The sequence below is a fragment of the Ochotona princeps genome, chromosome 27 (assembly GCF_030435755.1).
Source record: "Ochotona princeps isolate mOchPri1 chromosome 27, mOchPri1.hap1, whole genome shotgun sequence".
Classification (NCBI taxonomy): Eukaryota; Metazoa; Chordata; class Mammalia; order Lagomorpha; family Ochotonidae; genus Ochotona; species Ochotona princeps.
In genome coordinates, this window is record NC_080858.1 from 18475246 (window position 1) to 18485005 (window position 9760).

Sequence of the window (9760 nt, forward strand, 5' to 3'; positions counted from 1 at the left end):
ATCTGATTCCTCTTGTAGATGTAATTGGCCTTCTGATGTTTTATTTATCATGTTTAAAAAACGAAGGTATTTTATGTCATGCTACTTGTTTCTCGCACTGAAAGTTGATTGTTTTATGTAAAATTAGACTGTTTTAATTGTCAAAGTAGCAAAATAGTGCCGAGTTTCAAAGGAGCTTCCTTTCCTTTCACACATGGGGTTTGTAATGGTCAGCTGTACTTATCTCTAGTTTCCATTAATAAAGAGAAGTAGTCAAAATAGTAAAATGTCTTAGGCTGCCACTGTTATATTCTGTTTTCTGAGTTTTCTCTCTATATATTCCAAACTTCTTTTGGAGAATGGTATTCTATCTGCCTATTTTGTGTAATAATCATCTTTAAAAATTTGTTTTGGATTAACCTAGGTTTATATTTCACTTTTAAGGAAGATTTCGCTGAAGTTTTCTTGGGAGACTGAGAGTTATCTTTGTACTCCAATTAACACTTAGTTGTTAAGCCTCATATCTGAAGTTCAGAGCTCCACATAGCCCTCACCAATGACGGCAGGTGGGATGCTCATTGGATTAATACATCCATATAGGCTTCCTGCTATATGTCGTAGAAATCGTCCATTCGACTAGGATGCTGTGCTCCTTCTCAGGGAACTCGTGGTCTAGTGGGGAACATGAACAGATATGACGAGTTGCAATCTGCATTAGCATCCGCCGTTGGGGTAAGGACAGCATTTCGAGGTGGATGTGGCAGGACCAGGAAATGTGGGATGAGCGTTGAAGGACTAGAAGGGCTAGGCAAAGCAGAGGCCACGCTAGAAGGAAAACGCGTGGAAGCAACATCCCAGAGGAGGAGAGATGTTTGGAAAGCTCGAACGCCCAGTGAGTGGAGCTGGAGCGTGTGCAGTTGGGGTGGTGGGCGTCCCTGGCGGAGCAGGGGAGGTGCTGGAGTTTGCAGAGCAGCCATGGGAGGGAACGGGCAGCTCTGTGATGTGGAGCAGTGCTCTAGCAGTGCAGGATGCTCGTGTGGCTTAGCAGGTTGTTCACTCGGTGCGCAGAGTGGCAGCTGAAGGAACACGTGAATGTTCGTCTCTTTTTCTCTCTCTTCCTTCTCTTTCTAGCCTCCCGGTTGCCTCCTTCTCTCATTCGGCTTGGCAAGCTCTGAAACTTTCAACAGGCCAAAGACGGATTTTTAAAAAGTCACTAAAAACTTTCTCAAATCAGCTAACTTTTTCAGGGTTAATGCTTAAGTGCTGGCAAGATCTCCTCTCCTAGATGCTCAAAGCTTTTATTTGCCCTTTGCCTACCTGTAATTCTTCGTTTCTGTCCGTTATCACTGTCAGCATAGGGAGGTGGAAAATGGAAATGGATTGTGCTGTCGATTTGTGATTCTGACAAAGAGTTTATTAGCAGAATATGAAAGCTGCAAGTTATCTTAGTGTTTTTCACATGTTTTAAATTAAAGGTTGTAATCCATCGGGGACCCTGGGGTGGTGTCCGGTGGCTGTCCTCCATCCCAGGGTGCAGAGGCGTTTGGGAGGCTGGGTGTGGCTTCTCTGCTCGTCTCCCCCTCTTCCCCCAGATACAGGAAAAAAAGAGAGAGAGAGAGAATGTGGAAATGGTAATCTCACCCACCTTCCTATAGCCCTTGATCCTTATCAACCTAATTAACTATGTAAATATCATCAAAAGTAAAAATAAGTAATAATTAAAAGGAAAAAAATCACCTTAATGGGACATGACACACATTTAGAAAATGGGACATGACTGGACCAGTGTAGTGGTGCAGCGAGCTAACCCTCTGTCTGTGGTATTGACATCCACAGAGGTGCCAATGTGTGTCCGGCTGCTCCATTTGCACTTCAGCTCTGTGCTTGTGGCCTGGGACAGCAGCAGCAGATGGCCTAAGTCTTTGGGGTCCTGCACACATGTGGGAGACCCAGAAGAGGCTCCTTGCTCCTGACATAGAATCAGCTCATTGCTGTCAATTGCAGCCATTTGGGAAGTGAGCCAGTGGATGGAAGGCCTTCTCTCTGTCTCTCCTCTCTCTGTAATCTGCTTTTCCAATAAAAATAAATCTTTTTAAAAAAGGACAAAATCTCACATAATATAAATAGCAAGAGTGTACTGAATGTCAATATCACTATGAGAAACTTTTTTGTGATAGACTATATATATATATAAATATAATGTAAAACATGCCTTCTTATGGATGATACTCAAAATATTAAAACAGTGAAAATGTTTGAAAAGCTGCCCAAGATATCAGTATTTTCTGTTAGGAAGACAGAAGAAACTGAGAACTAGAAAAATGAATTTGTCCATTTCTAGACATTAATGGCAAATATTCAACTTTAAGTATTGTAACATCACAGAGTTCTTTTCACGACAGTTGCTTAATTGCCTAACTCGAGGCCTGGGGATTGTGGATTTCAATTACTCAACTCATCCCTAAATGCACATTGGGAAAGAGTCAAATTCTTACCACATGGTTATCTTAGTCATTGTAATAAGTCTTACCATGTGGCGTTTTCCTCTTTTTCTTTCCAAGTAATATTAGTTATTTAGTTGAAAGGCAGAGGAACGAAGAAGCAAAGAGATACCAGAGAGAGGTGTTGGCATCCGTTGCTTCATTCCCAGATGTCCGTAACTGCCAGCGCTGGGCAGGGTCAGAGCCAAGAAGGGCAAGGAACTCTTCTGGGTTCCCCTGCGGGTGTTAGGGCCTTGGCCATCAGCTACTGCCACCCCATGTGAGCGTTAGCAGGAAGTTTGTATCAGAAGAAGCTCCAGGACCTAACGCTAGACACTCCAATGTGGAATGTGGGACTCCCACTGTCCCAAGCGCCTGCCACTCTTTTTATTCTTTTTATGGATAATTTTGATATATTTTCATGTTATTATGAATAAAAGTAACCAATTTTTTTTTTGTCTTGAAATGAGTAGAAGACCATTTGGACTCTTTCTTTCTTATTCCTGAATCATTTTGAAAAATAAAACTTCCAAATGCGTGGAGGATTTTTTCGCGGGAAGCCAGGGGAGTTGTTCCACGGACATTTTTTGAGGTTCATCTGGCTGCAGGTTCTCATTGCATTCACTTTTGTAAGTAGCTTGAATGTTCTCTTCTTTTTTCTGAAGTTCATTTGTCTTGATTTAGTATTTTTAAAAATATGTTTGTTGATTTATTTGAAAGAATGATGAAGATCCAGAGAGAGTGATTCATCTTCCATTCTCTGAGTGACTCCCTTAGTGCCCATCTGTGCGCAGGCTGGGGGGGCTGAAGCCAGACAGTCCTGCCTGGGTAACAGCAGCCCAGCTGTGTGAGTCGCCATCCACTGCCTCCTAGGCGCGCTGACGCGGAGCTGGATTGGAAGCAGAATGGGGCTCCATCCTGGGTGCTTAATCCACTGCCCCACAGAGCCTGCCCTTTCATTGGGATTTTGTGACTTAGCTTCAGGCAAGCGTTGTGGTACATCAAAGAACTCTGGGACAGGAATCAAGACACCTGAGTCATCAATTTGTTTCGTTTGGATTTTCTCAGGTCTCACAGCAAGTTCGGGCCACTGTTTCCTCACCTGAAAACGGAGGGAACGCGTCTAAGTCATCTGTGTGGTGCGGCAGTTTCTGTTTTCTCACTATGTGAAGGCTAAGGGATCTTTCTCGAATATGCTAGAAACTATTGTACATGCACATACAGAGACTTGGTTTTATGGAACGTTACTTTGGATTTCTGGATTTTTTGTGTCCCATTTATAAATACCCAGTTTCAAAAGCCTACTTTAAATTCTGTTTGTCACACAAAGTGCCAGATTCTCTACTTTTCATCTTTTGAATGTCCCGAGGAGGTCTTCCTTTTGCTTTCTTCCTGTTCCTTTGGCTTTAGGATAAAGCTCTCCACACTTCAAGGCCTCCCAGGGCTGGAAAGCAACTGAGGGAGCCAGATCAACCACTTTATTTCCTCCTTGTCATAGCGCTCATCAGTGCCTCTTATTTCTTTACTTGACAATTCAAGAGTGCTCTACACTTATTTTTTAAAAATTATTTGAGAGGCACAGCAATGAAGAGATAGTGATAGAAGAGAGAAAGAGTTGAAAAGAGGAGGAGGAGAAGGAGGAAGAGAGAGAGAGAGAGAAAGAGAGAAATTTCCCAAAGAAATAGTGTTTTGGTCAAGGTTGGAGGAAATGGTATTAAAGAGTAATTGAGTAATTTGCTTTAAATCGACACAACAGAGCCAAGATGCAAGCTCAGGTTATTCTGATCATAGACCTGTTGCAATTTCCATTCTAATATCCCAACCCGTTGATTCTGTATTGCATCAGTTGCCTGAACACTCTTTGACTGTGTATCAGTAACATCTATCTACTGCCCTTGGCCAACCGGACTGAAGACTCATCATCCAGTTGATCAGGTTTGCTGCTTCTTAACTGTGCTCACCTGGCGAAACTGAGGCAGGTTGAATGGCTTGGCCTGATTGAAAAGCTAGGTTTAGGTCGTCTAAAGCTGGGTGTTCTCAGAGTAGCTCACCTGCAAAAGTTTCTACCCAGATTCAGGCTGTATCTGCCTAGTATTCAAGACTTTCTAAGGTTCAGTTTGTATAGAATTGCATGCAGATAGAGACTTCGCTAAGTTCTGGTCAAGCCACTCAACTAACCTAATCATTCCTTAGCTTAAGACTTCCATGGCCATTTCCAAAGGAATAGCTTTTCTTATTGACGCCCACCATAGTAAGAGAGAAAAACCTGTTAGAATCATCTGTAAGTAAATGTTTAGCTTTCTGAGTTTCTTTGTTAATGCATTACTCTTTGGCATTCATCCTCATTTTTCTGTCCCATCTTTTGCGACTCGCTCCCACTCACAGAAAACTCATTATTGGTAGGGAACCACCTAGTATTTTCTTCCCTGGTGGTGTTCTCCAGTTCAACTGTCGCTGTCCCGTAGCGATGGACGTGGTGCACGGAGCCGATAACACGCTTGGACTACTGACTGAGGATCAATAGCCAAAATTTATTAGGGGCAACAGACTTTATATGCTGAGGGTCATACAGGATTAGGGTAGAGATACTTAGTTCATCAACAGAACCATCAACTGTTTCTACGCCTTAGTTTGGAAGTCCTTTTGCCTTGTATATTACTTCCCACTCAACTGTTCTTATACAAATGATATCTCATCAGGTATACAAAAGGTAGCCATACAGTTGTTCTCATGCAAAGGATATCCAATCAGTCACACACAAGACATCCATTCAGTTGTTTATCATACAAATATTGTCCCATCAACTGTAATCCTGTGCTCGCTGACTATGGTGGCTGACCTACGGTCACAATGTCCTCCTACATCAACCACAGAGTGCTCAGAGTTCAAAATCCATTTCTTTGTACTGTTACAGTTTGTAAATATTCAAGAGCCAGTGACTAAGGGAAGGGAGAACTCCATTCGTGACGTGACCCTGAGAAAAGGAGCAGATGTTATCAGTTGCCCTATTTTAGTGGTATACAAAGAACGTGACTCAAGCTCACTCAGGTGTAGCTTGCCTGCATCAGAGAGGAGAGTGGCTGCTGACTCGGCAGTGGCTTGCAAATAAAAGCTGAGTGCAGTTTGGCAGCTGTAATTACACCCATGCTCCAGCTGGAAATTTTGATTGTCACTTAGAAGGGAAGAAATAAAGAGGAGAAAGATGAGAGAGAGAGAGAGAGAGAGAGAGAGAAAGGGGAAAGAGGAGAGAGGAGCGAGAGGGAGAGGAGAGAGGAGCGAGAGAGAGAGAGAGAGGGAGAAGAGAGAGAGAGACAGAGAGAGAAGTGGCAGGAAGAAGGCAGGGAAATAGAGAAGAGCGGAAAGGAAGGAGAGAAACAGGAAGGATTTTTTTCCCTGACTTAGGGAGATTCAGACCTTCGACTTCCTTGCAGAACTGACTTTTTAGAAATATTTATTTATTTGTTTATTTGAAAAGCAGAGTGACAAAGAGGTAGAGAAAGAGGGCGCCCAGCCACTGGCTCACTCTCCAAACGGCCACTGGAGCTGGGGCTGGGCCAGGCTAAAACAAGCAGGCAGGCTCTCCATTTGAAATTTCTAGATGGGCGGCAGGAAGCCAAGTACCTGAGCCGTCGTCTGTTGCTTCCTGGGCACCTTAGTACAATGCAGTATTGGGAGTGAGTGGCCGGGGCTGACACTGGCGCTGGGTGGGCACCGGGCTTCACCCCTGCGGGGACGCCTCAGGCACCGGGCTTCACCCCTGCACCGCACGACTCTCCACTCCTTACAGAATTAATTTTAATGTGGACACACTTTACAGAAGAGAAAATCCTGTGGGAATGATAAAAATGGGCAATGAAATAGCTATCTAGACCTCCATAATAATGCGGCAGAATTCGTAACAAGTGTTCATTTGAGCTCCAAACTAAAACTTGAAGTGATGGCAGAAGAAATAAACTTCCTACATGCCCTCAGGGCACTTTCCAGGTAGCAGGAAAAGAGGCATGAAAATCATGCCGTAGATTTCAGACTGCATTGGAAGGAATATGTAGCTTGATCCTGTTGGAGAAGTTTCTATTTTATGAGCAAGTCGATGGTTAAATGTGTGTTCTGACACGTGGAAAGAAAATCAAATAGGAAGTTTCTGTTTGGCTGATGGGAGAGCTAAGTGAGAAAGAGTCAGATCTGGTTTTATTTTTTTAAAGATTTATTTATTTTTATTGCAAAGTCAGATATACTGAGAGGAGGAGAGACAGAGAAGAAGATCTTCCATCCATTGATTCACTCCCCAAGCGGCCGGTGCTGCGCCGATCCAAAGCCAGGAGCCAGGAACTTCCTCCAGGTCTCCCACGTGGGTGCAGGGTCCCAAAGCCTTGGGCCGTCCTCGACTGCTTTCCCAGGCCACAAGCAGGGAGCTGGATGGGAAGTGGAGCTGCCGGGATTAGAACCAGCGCCCATATGGGATCCTGGTGTGTTCAAGGCAAGGATCTTAGCCGCTAGGCCACTCCGCCTGGCCCAAAGAGTGTCAGCTCTTAGGGTGTGTGATGATTTAGGGGTGTAGCCTGTGAGCCTCAGGAAGTCACTAAAGGTGACTGGAGAGGATGGGGACACATTCCAACTCAACAGCAACTGGAGGATGTTCAGATGATGCTGTATCAAAGCTTGGGAACACAGTAATTTGCTGTTTGCACGGATTTGGAATTAACCAGGCAAATCGAAATTGCAGGCGAACGAGTTGGGCATTTGATGCAGCAGTTAATACACTGCCTGGGGTGCCCACATCGGGTATCAGGGCATCTATTACAGTCTCAGGTCGGCCTGGGAGTCCTGCACCCTGCTAATGCATGCCCTTGGTGGTACCAGCAATTTTTACAAGGTGCTAGGAATAAAAAAATAAATAAACTGGATACTCCTTCCATATAGTTTTTAAAGATTTATTTATTTTTACTTGAAAGTCAGAATTACAGAGAGAGGAGAGAGGGAGAGAGAATCTTACACTCAGTGGTTCACTCCCTCAAATGGCCACCATAGCCAGAGCTAACCCAGTCTGAAGCCAGGAGTCAGGAGTGTCTTTTGACTTTTCTACGTGGGTTCAGAGGCTCAAGGACTTGGGGTATCCTCTGCCACTCTCCTAGGCCATTAGCAGGGAACCGATCTGAAGTGGAGCAGCTGCAGAAGAACCAGTGCCTGAGTGGGACCTGGATCTCCTGTTGTGGGCACCAGGGACTCAAGAACTTGGGCCATGATTGCTGCTTTCCCAGGCAAATTAGCGGGGGCTCAAACCTGACAGTCAGCATTGCAGGCAGATTAACGCGCCGTGCCGTCCTTCCTTCTTATGAGATAGTCACTAAAAGCTAAACGGAATCCCACCAAAGAAAGTTGGCCTGCGGAGTATGTTATCTGAACTCGTGCGTTGCTTTTTGGCCTTGATTCACTCCATTTATCTGCTGCTGCCCCCTGCTGGCTATATTCTTGTTTGCAGAGTTTAGCTTCAGGCCTGCACATGGCTGGACGGTGCCTTTTTCTGGAGATTTTCTTCTTCCCCAGCCTCACAGGCTCCTTCCTTTCTGAGTCACTCGCCCAGGACGATTGTCTCCTTTCTCTCCCGTCCACAGGGTCTGGCTATTGAGTTTCGGCGTGTGAACTGTTTGGGTTTTCCGACCTTCATCCTGTCCTCGTGGGAGTTACAATTTCTTGCCAGTGTATGGCAGAGGTGTGCGTCTGAATTGCTCAACGCAGGCGGTAAGAGGCCAGAGGCCTTTGCAGCAAACACTTCCACCCAGATTGAACTTGCTCTCACTTCTGTGAAAGGGAAAATTGTTGTTGGGTAGAGGGGATTTTGCTACTTCCTAATAGGTGGTCTTGGTTCAGGATCTCTGGGCTACTTCAAAATGCATCACAGAAGTTGGGACCCAGGGGAGGAAGCATTCACGAGGTCACGTACTTTGCATCCTCGTTGTTGAAGTGAGTCAAGTCCATTCTGGGATGGGTTAATCAATACACAGAATCCTGACCATGCTGAGTTCGCGGCCGAATCAGATGCATTCCTGCTCGAAGTCAAAGGCTTTCTATGAATGGCCAATGTTTGAGGTATAAAAGGTTAACCAAATGCTTAGGCTATTGCCACCCACGTGGGAGACCCGGATGAAGTTTCTGGCTCCTGGCTTTGGCGTGGTCCAACCCTGGATGCTCTTTATATTCTTTATATTTGAGAAGTGAATCAGTGGCTATGCTTTCTCTCTCTCTCTGTGCCTTTCAAATAAAATGAAAATAAATAAATCAATAAAATTCAAAAGCTCAGTGCTTATTTTTAATCCTAAATCAAATTCTGTAGTGAGAAATGCACTGCAGTACATCAAATTGTTTCTGTCTGTTGGGAAGACCCTGCCAGAGCTTGGCTTCAGGAGCCCCGGACCCCTCTTTATACTGGAGATGCTTTAGGGGTGCCCCCAGAACTTGGTGGTGTGCATTGAACCCCATTAAGTACAGGCATGGTGCTTGCTTTGCAGCATGTACACTAAGCCCAGAAACACAGGCAGGGCGGCCTGTGTTACAGAAACCCATCGGCGCAGTTCTTCTCTGCCACTGCAATGTTTTTGCTTCTCTTTCTTTCTTCTTTTATGCTTTGTAAGTCGTTGGCAGTCATCGCAGCAAACCTTTCTGCCCTCTGCCCGCTCTGGCCCTCCCAGGCTCTGTCTCAGTGTTCTTTGCTTGCGGGAAGGACCAGCACCCAGAAATGGAACTGGAATCCACGCTAAATTCTGCCGGGAGTTGTCTACGATAATCACTTTCTCCTGAGAAGTGGAAAAAATGAAAAGGACAAGGCAGGTGAGGAGCGTCCTCCGTGTGCTGTGTCCTCCGCCCGCAGAGTAATCCTGCTCGCAGTACAGTCCTGACGCCCCGTGTGGCCTTGAGGGTGCAGGAAGGGGTTGAGCCAGGACAATGGGTCAGGGCAGCTGGAAGGTGGGGGACAATGAGAGTGAAGACAAGAAGATCTGGGGAAGTCAGGGAGGGTAGCGGGAGCCTGGAGGAGGCAGGGAGTGGTGTGGGTGGAGTTGGCGGGGCGGAAGTGAAGAATGGGGAAGAACAGAGAACCACTAACAGCCTGGTCACCTGCTAATGTGCCTTGGAAATCAATGGAGGATGGCCCACACACTTGGGCTTCTACTCTGAAGTGGAAGAGCTGGAGGAAGCTCTGGGTTTTGTCCTGGCCCAGCCCTGGTCTTTGTGACCATATGGGGAGTGAACCAGGGCGTGGAAAAAAATCTCTGTCTTTCAAATAGATAAAAACATTAAAAAGTATT